The following is an 18,725-nucleotide window of genomic DNA, read 5'->3' on the forward strand; positions in this document are numbered from 1 at the left end:
AACCAGTATTCTCTCTCACTCTGCATGGATCCAAACTTTGAAGCACCTTAATCTTCTGTTTTACACTTTTTTTGCTATATTCTCTTAGAAACTCACGAAATTTATCAATAGATTCCTGACGCACAGTGCAAATACTACTACAATTCCAAGTGTACACTGGGGCTTTAGGACGTCTCCCCATAGCCTCATCCGCCATCACTTGTACCTCATCTCTTGGAACCATTATCTCCTTCTCCATTATGCAACCATTTTTCACTTCATAAGCACGACCTCTGGTGTCAACTGCATGCAGCAAACTATTACTTTGAAAATAACTCTCTTCATTAAAAAAAGGTTCACTACTTGAACTATGCATCCATTTTCCAAAAAACACTTTACAAAAGTTTGTTCTGTTCACTACTCTTTTCCTTTTGCTATGTGATTTCAGTACATTAACCATTTTGTCTAATGTACGCATCCTATTCAAAATTAAAATGAATAGTTTCCTTTTTAATTCTAATGCCTTTGCTGCAATGGCTTCAATTTCTTTTTTTCTCTTATAAAACTTTGCCTTTTGCTTATATTTCTTCACATCCTTTATCAAATTGGACATAACTCTTCTCTGAAACATTTTTCTACGTATCTCTTTAAACGCTGTTTTTCTGTTTAAGTTTATCTTTTTAGTTGCAGAAGGTATATTTGCATTAACTAAATTCTCAATTTTTTCCTGTGCTTTTCGATTGAAATCATTCTTTCCAGTACAGACATTTTGTACATTTTTCCTTTTTTTGAATACGTTCCTTAGAAAATTTTTTGTCTGCTTACCAGAAGATTTTTTCTTCTTCCCAACATGAGCATCTTCAACTAACTTAGGTCCTCCAGTTGTCTTCAAATATAGGTTTTTTTTGTGGTCTTTTTTTACTCTGGATTTTGTAGGCATCTTAAATTTTGTTCACTGCTCTTCAGCAATACCTGAAAAAAACTAAAAAAAAATTCCTTTATTTTAATTAAATATATTACTACATGTGTTTTCACATTAGTCACAAAACGAAATTTCTTTGCCAATTTGAAAGCACACTTACTGCTCTTTTTTTTGGCAAGTGATAATCACTTTTACAGACTGACACATTATGAATCCACTTTTCAGATTTTTTAAAAAGCACATGTCCAAACTGCTTTTTCAGACCAGCACCATTTGTAACCTGGGTGACTGCCTACACTCCAGCAAGGGCAACCAGCCTTAGTGATGCTGAATGTATTTGCATTACTGACTGAAACCTCAAACCCCACTCGCTTGTGAATACTGTGCATGATTCCACATGGTAAGCAGCTGGGTGTGTGCTAAGAGTCTGCTTCTGCACCAAAAAACGGGCTCCCCCTTTCCATCTAATGCAACTGTGAAATCACCAGAGCAATACGCAATAAATCTCTGCCTGTAATTCCTATTTGCACACAGAGTCATGTTTTCACATTAGTCACAAAACGAAATTTCTTTGCCAATTTGAAAGCACACTTACTGCTCTTTTTTTTGGCAAGTGATAAACACTTTTACAGACTGACACATTATGAATCCACTTTTCAGATTTTTTAAAAAGCACATGTCCAAACTGCTTTTTCAGACCAGCACCATTTGTAACCTGGGTGACTGCCTACACTCCAGCAAGGGCAAACAGCCTTAGTGATGCTGAATGTATTTGCATTACTGACTGAAACCTCAAACCCCACTCGCTTGTGAATACTGTCCATGATTCCACATGGTAAGCAGCTGGGTGTGTGCTAAGAGTCTGCTTCTGCACCAAAAAATGGCTCCCCCTTTCCATCTAATGCAACTGTGAAATCACCAGAGCAATACGCAATAAATCTCTGTCTGTAATTCCTATTTGCACACAGAGTCATGTTTTCACATTAGGCCCTTAAACGAAATTTCTTTGCCAATTTGAAAGCACACTTACTGCTCTTTTTTTTGGCAAGTGATAAACACTTTTACAGACTGACACATTATGAATCCACTTTTCAGATTTTTTAAAAAGCACATGTCCAAACTGCTTTTTCAGACCAGCACCATTTGTAACCTGGGTGACTGCCTACACTCCAGCAAGGGCAAACAGCCTTAGTGATGCTGAATGTGTTTGCATTACTGACTGAAACCTCAAACCCCACTCGCTTGTGAATACTGTGCATGATTCCACATGGTAAGCAGCTGGGTGTGTGCTAAGAGTCTGCTTCTGCACCAACAAATGGCTCCCCCTTTCCATCTAATGCAACTGTGAAATCACCAAAGCAATACACAATAAATCTCTGCCTGTAATTCCTATTTGCACACAGAGTCATGTTTTCACATTAGTCACAAAACGAAATTTCTTTGCCAATTTGAAAGCACACTTACTGCTCTTTTTTTTGGCAAGTGATAATCACTTTTACAGACTGACACATTATGAATCCACTTTTCAGATTTTTTAAAAAGCACATATCCAAACTGCTTTTTCAGACCAGCACCATTTGTAACCTGGGTGACTGCCTACACTCTAGCAAGGGCAACCAGCCTTAGTGATGCTGAATGTATTTGCATTACTGACTGAAACCTCAAACCCCACTCGCTTGTGAATACTGTGCATGATTCCACATGGTAAGCAGCTGGGTGTGTGCTAAGAGTCTGCTTCTGCACCAAAAAATGGCTCCCCCTTTCCATCTAATGCAACTGTGAAATCACCAGAGCAATACGCAATAAATCTCTGCCTGTAATTCCTATTTGCACACATAGTCATGTTTTCACATTAGTCACAAAACGAAATTTCTTTGCCAATTTGAAAGCACACTTACTGCTCTTTTTTTTTGCAAGTGATAAACATTTTTACAGACTGACACATTATGAATCCACTTTTCAGATTTTTTAAAAAGCACATGTCCAAACTGCTTTTTCAGACCAGCACCATTTGTAACCTGGGTGACTGCCTACACTCCAGCAAGGGCAACCAGCCTTAGTGATGCTGAATGTATTTGCATTACTGACTGAAACCTCAAACCCCACTCGCTTGTGAATACTGTGCATGATTCCACATGGTAAGCAGCTGGGTGTGTGCTAAGAGTCTGCTTCTGCATCAAAAAATGGCTCCCCCTTTCCATCTAATGCAACTGTGAAATCACCAGAGCAATACGCAATAAATCTCTGCCTGTAATTCCTATTTGCACACATAGTCATGTTTTCACATTAGTCACAAAACGAAATTTCTTTGCCAATTTGAAAGCACACTTACTGCTCTTTTTTTTTGCAAGTGATAAACATTTTTACAGACTGACACATTATGAATCCACTTTTCAGATTTTTTAAAAAGCACATGTCCAAACTGCTTTTTCAGACCAGCACCATTTGTAACCTGGGTGACTGCCTACACTCCAGCAAGGGCAACCAGCCTTAGTGATGCTGAATGTATTTGCATTACTGACTGAAACCTCAAACCCCACTCGCTTGTGAATACTGTGCATGATTCCACATGGTAAGCAGCTGGGTGTGTGCTAAGAGTCTGCTTCTGCACCAAAAAATGGCTCCCCCTTTCCATCTAATGCAACTGTGAAATCACCAGAGCAATACGCAATAAATCTCTGCCTGTAATTCCTATTTGCACACATAGTCATGTTTTCACATTAGTCACAAAACTAAATTTCTTTGCCAATTTGAAAGCACACTTACTGCTCTTTTTTTTGGCAAGTGATAAACACTTTTACAGACTGACACATTATGAATCCACTTTTCAGATTTTTTAAAAAGCACATGTCCAAACTGCTTTTTCAGACCAGCACCATTTGTAACCTGGGTGACTGCCTACACTCCAGCAAGGGCAACCAGCCTTAGTGATGCTGAATGTATTTGCATTACTGACTGAAACCTCAAACCCCACTCGCTTGTGAATACTGTGCATGATTCCACATGGTAAGCAGCTGGGTGTGTGCTAAGAGTCTGCTTCTGCACCAAAAAATGGCTCCCCCTTTCCATCTAATGCAACTGTGAAATCACCAGAGCAATATGCAATAAATCTCTGCCTGTAATTCCTATTTGCACACATAGTCATGTTTTCACATTAGTCACAAAACGAAATTTCTTTGCCAATTTGAAAGCACACTTACTGCTCTTTTTTTTTGCAAGTGATAAACATTTTTACAGACTGACACATTATGAATCCACTTTTCAGATTTTTTAAAAAGCACATGTCCAAACTGCTTTTTCAGACCAGCACCATTTGTAACCTGGGTGACTGCCTACACTCCAGCAAGGGCAACCAGCCTTAGTGATGCTGAATGTATTTGCATTACTGACTGAAACCTCAAACCCCACTCGCTTGTGAATACTGTGCATGATTCCACATGGTAAGCAGCTGGGTGTGTGCTAAGAGTCTGCTTCTGCACCAAAAAATGGCTCCCCCTTTCCATCTAATGCAACTGTGAAATCACCAGAGCAATACGCAATAAATCTCTGCCTGTAATTCCTATTTGCACACATAGTCATGTTTTCACATTAGTCACAAAACTAAATTTCTTTGCCAATTTGAAAGCACACTTACTGCTCTTTTTTTTGGCAAGTGATAAACACTTTTACAGACTGACACATTATGAATCCACTTTTCAGATTTTTTTAAAAGTACATGTCCAAACTGCTTTTTCAGACCAGCACCATTTGTAACCTGGGTGACTGCCTACACTCCAGCAAGGGCAACCAGCCTTAGTGATGCTGAATGTATTTGCATTACTGACTGAAACCTCAAACCCCACTCGCTTGTGAATACTGTGCATGATTCCACATAGTAAGCAGCTAGGTGTGTGCTAAGAGTCTGCTTCTGCACCAAAAAATGGCTCCCCCTTTCCATCTAATGCAACTGTGAAATCACCAGAGCAATACGCAATAAATCTCTGCCTGTAATTCCTATTTGCACACATAGTCATGTTTTCACATTAGTCACAAAACGAAATTTCTTTGCCAATTTGAAAGCACACTTACTGCTCTTTTTTTTGGCAAGTGATAAACACTTTTACAGACTGACACATTATGAATCCACTTTTCAGATTTTTTAAAAAGCACATGTCCAAACTGCTTTTTCAGACCAGCACCATTTGTAACCTGGGTGACTGCCTACACTCCAGCAAGGGCAACCAGCCCTAGTGATGCTGAATGTATTTGCATTACTGAGTCCAACCTCAAACCCTTAAACTATTCTTTTATTATACCAGTACACCTTAATTTATTGTGAAAACATAGTCCATATTATTTTACTTGTTCCTCACATTTAAATTTCTCCCAAAACAGAAAATAATAAACACAACTTCAACAAAAAGAATTGCATTTCTATTATTCATTTCTTAATTTACCATATACATCCCCTCTCAAACTCTAAACTCACCTTTAAAATTAGTTAGTTGTGAAAGAAATGTGGCACTCAAACAGCAGATTATCAGAGACAGGATCTCTGTTCTTTACACCTCTCTCCTCTCAGGAGAACCAGATAATGGCAAACTTTCCCTCTCTTTTTCCACACATATACATGTTAGTTTCAAATCTCAGTGCTTGCCCCTTTTTTTCAAATGTAATCACACATTTCTATTGGTTGAAAACCAACCCTTTTCCAAAAGTACCCTTCCCCCAACTTGACTTCTGCCTAGTACCCTTCCCCCAACTTGACTTCTGCCTGCTACCATAGCAACAGTTCATGGAACACTGCTGTGTGGAGTTAGGTCAGAAGTTCACCAAACAATGTTTCAATTCCACAGAGCAAGAGTGCTTGGCTTTTCAAACCTAACAGCAAATCCATAGTACTGTTCTTTGGTAACACATTTTTCTGTACCAATACAAAACATGCTTCTATTAATTTACACATACAGCCTAGTTTTTATTCTAGAATGGTATGAAACAGCCAATCAGTTCTTTTTTTTTTGAAAAAAATATGTATGCCTCCATTTCCAAACTGTTTTTCTTTTCATATTGCCATTCTACTGAAAGACACCTCCTGAGTGCATCCAGTTCTCCTTTGAAGATGTTCACAGTGTGGATTGTAGGGCACAGCTATGTCTTCTGGAGTGAAAAGTATGCAGAGAAAACAGATATGGTGAGAGACCTTGCTTTGCCAAATGTAGACATTAAATGGATTGGTCAGAGAGGGTTAAAGTGGCACCAATTGATGCCATTGGTGAAATCCTTCATGCACATCCAACACCCTGACCTCATAATAGTGCACTGTGGTGGTAATGACCTATGCACTTTGACTGGGGTAGGTCTGGAAATGCTTATGAAGGACACCTTTGCACAACTGTTTTCACTTTTCCCTAAAACTGCCTTTGTTTTTTCTAACATATGCCAAAGGCAAAAATGGAACTGGTCCAATCATTTCTGTCCGCAGATTGACAAAGCAAGAAAGCACTTCAACAAATCTGTTTCTGCTTTCCTCCGTGACTATGGTATGGGTTCCATTTACCAGAACAACTTGCGTTACGACATGCAAGACATTTATAGAGGAGATGGTGTGAACTTCAATGATGAAGGGAACAGAGTCTTCCTCTTGAACCTTAGACTCTGCATCGGTACTTACTTGTAGGTACCACTAAAAAATCACTTCATAAACACAACGGCTCTTTTTAGAGCCCCCTAATATCTAAACACTTAAATCTGATTTTCATTTCTTTTTTTCTTTTTTTTTTTACCGTACGCTTACCGTACGCGTACCCTGCGATTTTTTTTAAAATCAATAAATGTTTTCTTTGTACTTTTCTGTCCTTCTTTGACCCCCTTACAAATGTTAGGGGGTCTGTAACTCTCCTCCTTGCCCCCTTTTCAAGATATCACTCTTTTTTTTCTGAGTGAAACACACGAAATGGCGGCCGCTGCTTCCTGGTTTCGACCGATTCGAATGTTTCCTAAGATCTAAGAGCCAATCAAAATCGCGCTCGCGCACGCCACCGTACGCGTACGGTAAGCGTACCGTAAGCGCACCGTAAGCTGGCTCAGATATATATATTGATTTAAAGGCTATTTTCTCAGAATCTACTGAACAGATTTACACCAAACCTACAAAAGGCACTTCCTTGACCTGAGGACTACCTCTCTGCCAAATTTCTAGTAATTCTGTTCAGACGTTCGGGCTGTAGCCCTGTCTAAAGGTCCTATGGAAAAATGCATGGGAAAAACGCGTTTTGGGACCCCCCTTTTATCTCAGCCCCCGCTTGACGAATCCCCCCGAGACTTTCAGGGAAGGAGCGGAGCGTAGAGCCCCACCTATTTTGAAAAATTTGCGAGGATTCGTCGATCGGCGCCAAAGTTATTCAAAATAGAATGTTGCGGATTTCCTATGGAAACGTGGTCCTAACTATAACTACCTACTGGCGACCGCCAGTAGGTAATATATATATATATATATATATATTATCTACTGGCGGTCGCCAGTAGATAGTTATAGTTAGGACCTATTTTCCATAGGAAATCCGCAACATTCTATTTTCAATAAGTCTGGCGCCGGTTGATGAATCCTCGCGAAATTTTCCAAAGTTTTGGCCAGCTCCGCTCCGCTCCTACCCTGAAAGTTTTGTGGTGATTCGTCAAGCGGGGGCTGAGAAAAAAGGGGGGTCCCAAAAATTTTCCCCATGCAATTTCCCATAGGATCTGTTGTCACAGCTACAGCCCGAACCGCTAAACGGAATGACACCAAATTTGGCAAAAAGGTAGTCCTCAGTTCAGACTCGTGCCTTTTGCATAAATGGTGTGAATCTGTTCAGTAGTTCCTGATAAAATTAGGGTAAAAAAGTTAGTGATATCTATGGTACGCGCACCCTCCCGATCGCGCGCTGAATGCTAATTGGCTGTCGAGTGTCTCTCTACATTCGAAACCAGGGACTGTTGGCGGCCATTTTCTGCCTCGGTAGAAGCGAGGCTGAAGAAGCAAGGGGAGTAAGTGTGTAAAACATATAAAGGGGGCAGAGTGGAAATAGTCTGACCCTCTAGAGGTGCTTAGGGGGTCCCAGAAGGACCCCCTGAGGCCCCCTTTTGAAAAAAAAAAAAACGGTGAAATACGCGCACGGTGCGCGCATCCTAACGCGTTGGGGGCACGGATTCTCACGCGTTGGGTGCGCGGATCCACGGCAATGTTTTTTTGAAAAAGACAAGAAATCATTGGTTGTATGACTACTTTCTACACTGAAAGGTAGGGTGTATATTTCTGTTTTTTAAAGGTATGATTCTTATTGGTTAACAAAAATAGATTGTAAGGAACATTATATATGATAAGCTGATATGTTTAAAAGTCAAGCACACTTCCTGTCTTGTTTAGTAACATTGTGTGCTGAACTTGTGACCAGTGAGCTCAGTGCAGTGTTCCATGACCTGTTTCTATGGTAACAGGCAGAAGGCAGATTGGGGGAAGGGTTGAAATGTATTTCAGTTGGAAAGGGTTGAAATGTTTAACCAATAGAAATGTGTGTTTGCTTTTGAGTTTATGTGTGAAGGATTGTGATTTGATGTTTACATGTATATGTGTGGAAAATGAAAGGGAAACTTTTCCATTCTTTGTTTTTGCTGAGAGGTGCACAGTGCAGAGATTCTGTAAAAGAAAATATGGTGCGTGATTGATATACTTCTTAATCAACAAAAGAACTTGAAAGATGAGTTATTTAATTGTGAGGGGATGTATGTAGACTATTCTGATTTTAATCAGACTAATGTATTTCTCCTGCTAAAGTGTAAGAAGTACTTTTTTTCTCTAAAATGTGTGTGCATGTAGAAACCATTCTGTGATAAGCATTTGTGTTTTTCATGTGTTTGTAGACAGATAACTGTGCTGTTTTTATATTTTGGTAGAATTAGAAACCAGTCATTGTTTATGAATTTGTGAAATGAGTTATGTTTCTACAGTAAAATGTAGTACTCCTTGTAGATGAAGAAATGTGTTTTGGTATAGTGCAAGGGATAGTGTTGTTTGTCTAGAATCACACAGAGAGCCTGTGTGCATTTGGGAACCACTGTGAGAGAAGCATTTAGTAATATCTTGTATTTGCTGACAGATAACTCTTTTAAAACCTGTCATGTTGTGAAGTTTTAGTAGCATTAGAATCCAGTCTTTGCTTATGCGTTGATTAAATGAGTCATGCTTTGACACTGATGTGGTGTACTTAAATATGTAGATTGTGTGCAGTACCATTAACTCTTCCAGACTAGTGAATGAGTTTTGGTAAACTCCTAGGATAGTGTTGCTTGTCTAAAATCACACTGTGAGTCTGTGTGCATTTGGGTAAGGATTGTGAGAGAAGCATTTGGTAACATCGTGTATTTGCTGACAGATAACTGTTTTAAAACCTGTCATGTTGTCAACTTTTAGTAGCATTAGAAGCCAGTCTTTGCTTACGTGTTGATTAAATGAGTCAGGCATTGACACTAAAGTGCAGTCGTGAAATATGTAGATTGTGTGCAGTTCCCTTACCTCTTCCACTGTAGTGAATGAGTTTTGGTAAACTCCTAGGGATAGTGGTGCTTGTCTAGAATCACACTGTGAGTCTGTGTACTTTTGGGAACCACTGTAAGAGAAGCGTTTGGTAACATCGTGTATTTGCTGACAGATAACTGTTTTAAAACCGGTCATGTTGTCAAGTTTTAGTAGCATTAGAAGCCAGTCTTTGCTTATGCTTTGATTAAATGAGTCAGGCTTTGACACAAAAGTGCAGTCCTGAAATATGAAGATTGTGTGCAGTTCCTTTTCCACTTCCACAGTAGTGAATGATTTTTGGTAAACTCCTGGGTATAGTGATTGTTGTCTAGAATCACACTGTGAGTGTGTGTGCATTTGGGAACCACTGTGAGAGAAGCATTTGGTAACATTGTGTATTTGCTGACAGATAACTATTTTAAAACCTGTCATGTTGTCAAGTTTTAGTAGCATTAGAAGCTAGTCATTGCTTATGTGTTGATTAAATGAGTCAGGCATTGACACTAAAGTGCAGTCGTGAAATATGTAGATTAAGTGCAGTTCCCTTACCACTTCCACTGTAGAGAATGAGTTTTGGTAATCTGCTAGGGATAGTGTTGTTTGTCTAGAATCGCACTGTGAGTCTGTGTGCATTTGGGAACCACTGTGAGAGAAGTGTTTGGTAACATCGTGTATTTGCTGACAGATAACTGTTTTAAAACATGTCATGTTGTCAAGTTTTAGTAGCATTAGAAGACAGTTATGGCTTATGCTTTCATTATATGAGTCAGGCATTGACAGTAAATTGCAGTTGTGAAATATGTAGATTGTGTGCAGTTCCCTTACCACTTGCACTGTAGTGAATGAGTTTTGGTAAACTCATAGGGATAGTGGTGCTTGTCTAGAATCACACTGTGAGTTAGTGTGTATTTGGGATCACTGTGAGAGAAGCATTTGGTAACATCATATATTTTCTGACAGATAACTGTTTTAAAACCTGTCATGTTGTGAAGTTTTATTAGAATTAGAATCCAGTCTTTGCTTATGCGTTGTTTAAATGAGTCATGCTTTGACACTGATGTGGTGTACTTAAATATGTAGATTGTGTGCAGTACCATTAACTCTTCCAGACTAGTGAATGAGTTTTGGTAAACTCCTAGGATAGTGTTGCTTGTCTAAAATCACACTGTGAGTCTGTGTGCATTTGGGTAAGGATTGTGAGAGAAGCATTTGGTAACATCGTGTATTTGCTGACAGATAACTGTTTTAAAACCGGTCATGTGGTCAAGTTTTGTAGCATTAGAAGCCAGTCTTTGCTTATGCTTTGATTAAATGAGTCAGGCTTTGACACAAAAGTGCAGTCCTGAAATATGAAGATTGTGTGCAGTTTCCTTACCACTTCCACAGTAGTGAATGATTTTTGGTAAACTCCTAGGTATAGTGGTTGTTGTCTAGAATCACACTGTGAGTATGTGTGCATTTGGGAACCACTGTGAGAGAAGCATTTGGTAACATTGTGTATTTGCTGACAGATAACTAATTTAAAACCTCTCATGTTGTCAAGTTTTTGTAGCATTAGAAGCTAGTCTTTGTTTATGTGTTGATAAAATGAGTCAGGGTTTGACACTAAGGTGCAGTACCATGGACTATTATGTTCACTGTGGCAGAACTGAAAACTTCAAAGTGTTACCTAAACACTGTCCTAGAAGTAGTCTGATTATTTAGTCAGTTTCTAAGTACCAAATAGATTGCTTCAAATGTCTATGCAGTATGCATGTAGTGTTCTAACATCCTATACACTTGTCTTTTACACCTTCAATTCCCTAGTCAGTATCCATACACTTCCAGGCAACATCCTGTCACTTCCTTTGCAGTCCTCTAGAGACCCATTCAACAGCATGTACTAATCCATTCACTGTGCCAAAACCCAAACACTTATAAATTCACCAAGACACTTTCTTTCCAGTACTCTAATGATTCAGTCACTGCCTAAGTATTCATGCACTGAGCCAGGTCTTAGCACATGGACTTCTATCCACTATGCATGCAGTCCTCTAACCACCTACACACTTGTCTTTCACACCTTCAATTCCCCAGTCAGTATCTGTTCACTTCCAGCAAACACCCTGTCACTGCCATTGCACTCCTCTAGTGACCCATTCAGCATCATGTACTAATCCATTCACTGCGCCAAACCCTAATAAATTCACCCAGGCACTCTCCTTGCAGTACTCTAATCATTCAGTCAGTACCCAAATACTCATCCAGTGACCCAGGCCTTAGTATATGGACTGCTTCAAACCCTTATCCACTATGCATGCAGTCCTCTAACCACCTACACAATTGTCTTTCACACCTTCAATTCCCTAGTCAGTATCCATACACTTCCAGGAAATACCCTGTCACTCCCTTTGCAGTCCTCTAGTGACTCATTCAGCACCTTGTACTAATCCATTCACTGTGCTAAAACCCAAACACTTATAAATTCACCAAGATACTATCTTTGCAGTACTCTAATCATTCAGTCAGTGCCTAAGTATTCATACACTGAGCCAGGCCTTAGCACAGGGACTGCTTCAAACCCCTATGCACTATGCATGCAGTCTTCTAATCACCTAGACACTTGTCTTTCACACTTTCAATTTCCTAGTCAGTATCCATACAGTCCAGCACTCGTCACTGCCTTTGCACTCCTCTAGTGACCCATTCAGTACCAAGTACTAATCCATTCCCTGTGCGAAAAGCCTATCACTTATAAATTCACCTAGGCATTCTCCTTGCTGTACTCTAATCATTCAGTCAGTACCCAAGTAGTCAAGCAGTGAGCCAGGCCTTAGCACATGGACTGTTTTAAATGCCTATGCAGTATGGATGCAGTCCTCTAATCACCTACACAGTTGTGTTTCACACCTTCTATTCCCTAGTTAGTATTCATACTCTTCTATCAAACACCCTGTCACTCACCCAGTGTGACTCCTTATAGTACTGTAATCATTTAGTCAGTTAGCATGTCGTCTTTTAGTGAGGTAGGCTTTAAGGCATGAACTGCTTCAAAGTAGTGTGCACTATGCATGTAGTGTTTTAACGATCGTCACACTTGTGGTTCAGGGCTATAGTTTCTTAGTCAGTTTTTATATAAAATGTGCTTGTACAGTAATGGAATAGTATAAATTTGAAAGTTATTAATATACATTTATTTGTGATTCTTTTTTACAGATACAGAACAGGAGTGTTTCTCATCTGTTTGCACTCTTCTCGTGCAAGATTGTTTGGATAAAGGGTCCTTAGGTGTTTCATCATACTTGCTGTGCCGCACGAGTATTTATTGTTAGGATCCCCTCGTAACAGAACTCTTTGGCAAATCTTGCGAGTGACGAAGGTGGCATTGGTCTTTGTTTGCCCCTTGGGAAAAGTAAAAAATTTCCTCACCACTGAAAACGTTGTGGGCGTGGTGCTTTCTGCAAAAAATGTCCCTCAGTTTCGGTAAATATTTTAAAGCGGCAACATTTACAGTTTTTGTAAGTTAAACTTATAAAATTTTGTTAGCTGTATGCATTTTATATATCTGTGATTTGTTTCTTGTGGTATTTTGTTGAGAATACCCTGTTGTTTTTTTTTTTAACAATCTTTCTGATTTTCCAGGTCTGTCATCGACATCCATGGTCCCCACAGGAGTGTTCCGCCTTGTTGTTTTGTATTATTGCTGTTACATTTTGTTTATTAGTTTATTGTTCATATATATGTTAATAAAAAAATAAAGTTTGAAAATAGTTTATCGTTTATATATTTATTATTATAAAAAATAAAGTTTGAAAAAAAATTCATAATGTTTTTGGTTGTTCTCTTAACTGCTGTGTGACTCTTTCTTGTTCTTATTACTGTTATTTGATGGAGTCCACTATGGTGTTAAATTTTGGGGCACTTATCGCTGGAATACTGGTGATATCTGCAGTTTGCATCAACTTCTGAATAGTGTGTTAGATTTATCTCAACTTTACTTCCGTTAAAGTGCTGATAATGAAATGGAGAGTAGCTGTTCCCGTGCAAAAAGACACGAGGTGCACCTTTCCCATTTATTCTAAATACTAAAATCCTGTGTTGAATTGCACTGAGGTATTGGCTGCACTTATAGTGTACACACAAAATCTATTAAGAAATCTCATTGTATTTATATTGATTGGGAATAGTGCGTCAGGTGCTGGATCTTGACGAGATACACTGCTCAGTTCGTATATTGTTCTGCACACGAAAAAAATCACATCACAACTTTCACACCAATTGCAATGCGAAACAAATTCCGGCGATAAGACACGTTAGCACCAGGGATTTTACACCTGCTTTCTGCTGGTGTTAAGCAGGACAACTACCTGCACCATGAAAGGGAACACAGCCAATAGCCACACCAGAACACCCACAGGTGCCATAGAGTCAATGAACATGATACAGGGATACCCATGAGGGCCAGAAGACTCATCTCAGCAACTCCAGGACCGCCAATGCCCCTCAAACCCACATCTTAGTAAGTGTGTCCCTGTGGTCATTGTCTTAGCATGATAGGCACAAGCCCTGCAACATCACAGTGTGCTGTCACCTCAGCGTAGGCAGTGAGCCTGGATGTGTAGCTATGCACGCATCCTCCTGCATGCACAACTGGCGTATGCTGGTCTGGGGTTCACAGGTCAGTGCAGGGGTGTGCCTATCCGGCAAGGGGAACGGGTTGTCTCAGACATGTCCGTGTACAGGAAGTGCAGTAAGTGTGTCTCTGTGTTCTGGTGTGGCCTGCTACAAGAGCCGCAGCAGTCGATGTTGTAAAGTGGCATGCACCACCTCCACCTCCCTGTTATAGTTAGTTCAGCTAACTATAACTCGTGCCCCCGCAATGCACTGCTGATGACGTCACATATTACATCCCTCATGACATGGTCAGTGATATCACTGATGACATCATTGATGACATCTCAAATGACATCACTGATGACATCACTGATGACGTCATCCAGTGAGTATGTGTTTCTGTAAAGTTTTAATATGTTTACTATATATAGGGAAAGGCCTGTTGAAGAATGAGTGGGTGTACAAGTGTGTGAATGGATGATTTTGTAGGTGTGTAACTGACTCTATAAGTGAGTCATTAAATGTATCTTACTACAGACTAGTGACTAAACTGTGTGAATGTCTGTATGTGTCTGTGTGTTGCTGTATAAGTGGCTGCATGGTTTTGTGAATAGCTATATGAGTGTCTATATGGGTTATTGATTGGTTGTCTGAGTATCTGTATGGGTGCCTGAGTGTTTGTGTGCGTAGGCTGTGTGTGACTCTGTGCATAGATGTGTGAGTGGGTGATTCTATGGTACATGGTTTTAAGAGTGCAACTGTGATGGACTGTACGGTTGGGTGAGTGTATGTATGAGTGTGTTAGTGATTGAATGTATATTTCAGTTGTACATGTGTCAGTAACTACATATGTGAAAGGCAGTATATATGTGTGTAAGAGTATATAAGTGGGTATATGTGAGAGTGTGCATAGGTGAGTAACTGGGAGTGTAATTAATTATTTGCATGACTGACTAGGTGTGAGAGTACCTCTATGGATGATTGGTGGTGTGTGAGTGTCTATGTGGGTGTATAAATGCATATGATAGTCTTGTACGGAGTGACTGTACAGGTGAATGAGTGGAGGTGTATGTAGACCTAAGAGTTAATAAGTGGGTATGTAGTTATTGGTATTGGAGTATCTATGGTTTTGAGAATGGGCGTCTGAAATTTTGAGTCGGTGTATCAACGGTTAAATTAGGGTGTGAGAAGATGCAGTAATTTATCACATGGATGACGTCATCAGTGATGTCATCAGTGATGTCAGTTGAGATGTCATCAGTGATGTCATGAGTGATGTCACTGACCATGTCATGAGTGATGTAATATGTGACGTCATCAGCAGTGCATTGCGGGGGCGCGAGTTATAATTAGCTGAACTAACTATAACAGGGGAATTTCTAGGGTTTTGTAAGAGGGAAATGTCCAGCTAACTATAACGCCCCTGAAACCTATGGTTTTTTCAGTAAATATATATATATATATATATATATATATATATATATATATATATATATATATATATATATATATATACATATATATATATATATATATAATATATATTTTTTTAGATCTTTTTGGGGGAGACACTCAACCTCCCATACTTACCGTAAATCTGTGGTAAAGTCATGCGTGGTAAAGGCCTGTAAGTGCTAAACAAATGTGGGGTAACAAATGCATGGCAAAGGCATTCCCATGTAAAAATCGTGTTTCAGAATGGTAATTAAATTAATACAATCCTTCGTTTCGCTTAGCACCATGTGAGCACCCATGCAAGAACGTAGCAAATAATCCCTTCCATGTCACTCTGTGACCAGAAACAGGTGCACAAAAAAATGTGCAACCTGGAAGCGAGATATAGGCAAAAAGATGGGCCATTCAAGAGCCAACTTAAGCCAAGATGGTCGACTAACAAAGGTGGAGATGTTTTGTGGTTCAGGGCAACCTAAGCACTCACTGAATTAGAGGCTTGAGGCAAGATGCACAAAGGGTTTTAGTATTTTCAAGCCTTCAGAGGGCATGCAAATGCTAAAACTATTTTTGCTGTGTACTAAATGCAGCAAGTAATTCAGATTTTTTTTTCAATTTGCTAAATGTGTTTAGAAATAGATACGGATTTAGCATTTGGAAGGGTGTGCTGTAGGCATCCCTTACAAATACTGAATCAGTATGCTATGTATCAATGTTTCACGACTGAATTTTGGTCTTAAAACATTGATATTTTACAAGCACCTTGAAGTATGTGGTATGCATTCACAAAAGGGACGGAGTAACCTTGGGACCCCTTCCCTTTTGGGGATGTAAAAGAAAAATATTGTTTTAAGAGGAGGCAGTGGTCCACAGGACCACTACCTTCTCTTAAGCAAATAAAAAATTAATTTTTCTTTTTAAACGCAGTCCCGTTTCTTTTAAGGAAAAAGGGCTGTATTTAAAAAAAAGTCTGCTTTATTTAAAAGCAAGCACAGACATGGTGTGAGGACCCTAGATGGCCACCAACCCTGTGGTATGCAGCAAATAGTGGTGGGTCACACTTTGCGGCCTACCTCATTATTATTCATGAGGTAGGTTGAATTGCGACCCACTGTGATTTGTTTTTTTTGGTAACGGGCATATTTTTAGGTTGGTTCACAAAATACCACACCGGTCGCACAAATACTAGTTGCAAATTGAGACGATATTTTGCAACCAGTGTTTAGTACATGTGGCCCCTGATGCACAAATTTATTTTGCAATTGCAACTCTGTTATTTACCAAATAGTTGCAAATGCAATTGAATTATCTTTTTCTTGATAATATTTCTATAATAATCCCATTGTAGGAGTCAGTCAACTTTTCTTGACTCCTAAAATGGGATTACGGATCAATACCAATCGACGGTTTTGAATAAGCCTTCCAAATTGCGAATTGGTGTATGATAAATCAATGTTTTTCGACCAGGATCCAGTTACAAAACATTGACAAATGACTGACTCCTGAGTTAGAGGTGTTAATTCAGAAGTGGTCCTTTGTGGATCACTTCCTCTACAAATTATTATTGGGGAGTAGGCAGTGGTCCAGGGGAGCACTGCCAACTCTTAAACTAACTTTTCTAAAAAAAGTTCACAATTTTTTTAAACACATGCACATTTCCTTTAAGGAAAAAGTTTACTTAAATGTAATCACAGCCATGGTGGTCTGCTAACCCCAGCAGACCACCATGCCTTTGATGGCATCCAATCGGAGTAAGTCTCAATTTCTGAGCTACGTCATTATTATTCATAAGGTAGTTCAGATTGTGATGCACTTCAAAAGGACATAGATTGATTCACAAACCTCAGCACTGATCACAAAAATACTGGAGCAATTTATAGTGTTTTGTACATCAGGCCCATAGCAATACTTCGGTAGCTCTTACACTATTTTAATGAGACACAATTTACAGAGTCACAGTCACACCTCTGTCTCTGTAGTTAAGGTTAACTCCTCACTCCATAGGAAATCTGATTTTTGCCTCCTTAATAACTGCGGCATCCTTTGACAAATCTGTACTGAACTTGGGGGAATACTGTATAGGAGAATACCTATGGTACAGCCAGATGTTATGCATGTCAGTCAAACTGTTCGAAAGTTATAAGGGGTGTCTTAAATTTGTTTTTTATGTGCAATTAAAATGGGATTTCCGATAGGGCACTTCTCTCCTCGCATAACTCTACAGATGCTGAAAGAATGGTGACAACATTTTTATGACATACGTTGAGTGCCTTTTCTTGATTTTACAAAATCCATTAAGCTGTTTTGGAGATAAAAATGAGGTTGTAGTACACATGTCAACGTATGAGTGTTTCCCAAAACGTTCACGCATTCTCAGAACTAGGGGTTTGCATGATGGAAAAAATAACATATATTACTGAACTCAAACAAAAATGTGATATTAAAAACAGCTTACAATGGGGCTTTGTTGCCCTAGTGTTTGTGATGGCGGAACCTACCAAAAGTACAGAGGTGGGGGGAAATTCCAGGTGTGTATCCATAAGTGCCCACATTCACCTATGCTCTCCATCACTCACTCAACCCACATGCACACACACACAGCGAAGAGGCACTCACTCATACAAGACAGGCTCATTGGTTTTGACAATTCCTGTTTATAAAATCTAGTAATAACATCCCCTATATGTTTAGTCCTTGTTGCTGTGTCTGTACATTTTGTTTTACCCCACAGTTTTGAGATGTACGTGTCGTCTCTGGTACTTGTCACTGTGAAGAAGCAGTTTACTCTTCTCATAGTGTATTCTTTGTCTCCAATCTTCCCTCCCTTGCTCATGTTTGGCTGTTTATTTTTCTTGTTGATGCCCTCCTTTATTTGAATTGCATGTTTTCGGGATGCTTTTAAGTTTTTGCCACTCATTGACAACTTTCATCTTATTTCCGAGGTGTTTTGGATTGCAACATTTATTTATCTTTATTGACAGTAATACATGTACTTGTTGTGAATAGGATGTGGCTATTTTTATCCTTTCTTTAATCTTTGCTGGACAAATGAACCATAATCAGTTCTTTGTATGTAAAATGCCTCTGGTTTTGACGTGGAAATTTGATGTGTTTATAATTGAAAGAGCTTCCTTAAAGTGGTATAGATTTTTCAGATACCCAACAAGGGTCTCAGCAACCTCTTTAGCACTGTGGGCAACAGTCCCCTCCTCCAGCCGTAATCCCTGCACCCACTGGTGTCCCTAGGAC

This window comes from Triturus cristatus, chromosome 2_1 (assembly GCF_964204655.1).
Source record: "Triturus cristatus chromosome 2_1, aTriCri1.1, whole genome shotgun sequence".
In the NCBI taxonomy this organism is placed as follows: Eukaryota; Metazoa; Chordata; class Amphibia; order Caudata; family Salamandridae; genus Triturus; species Triturus cristatus.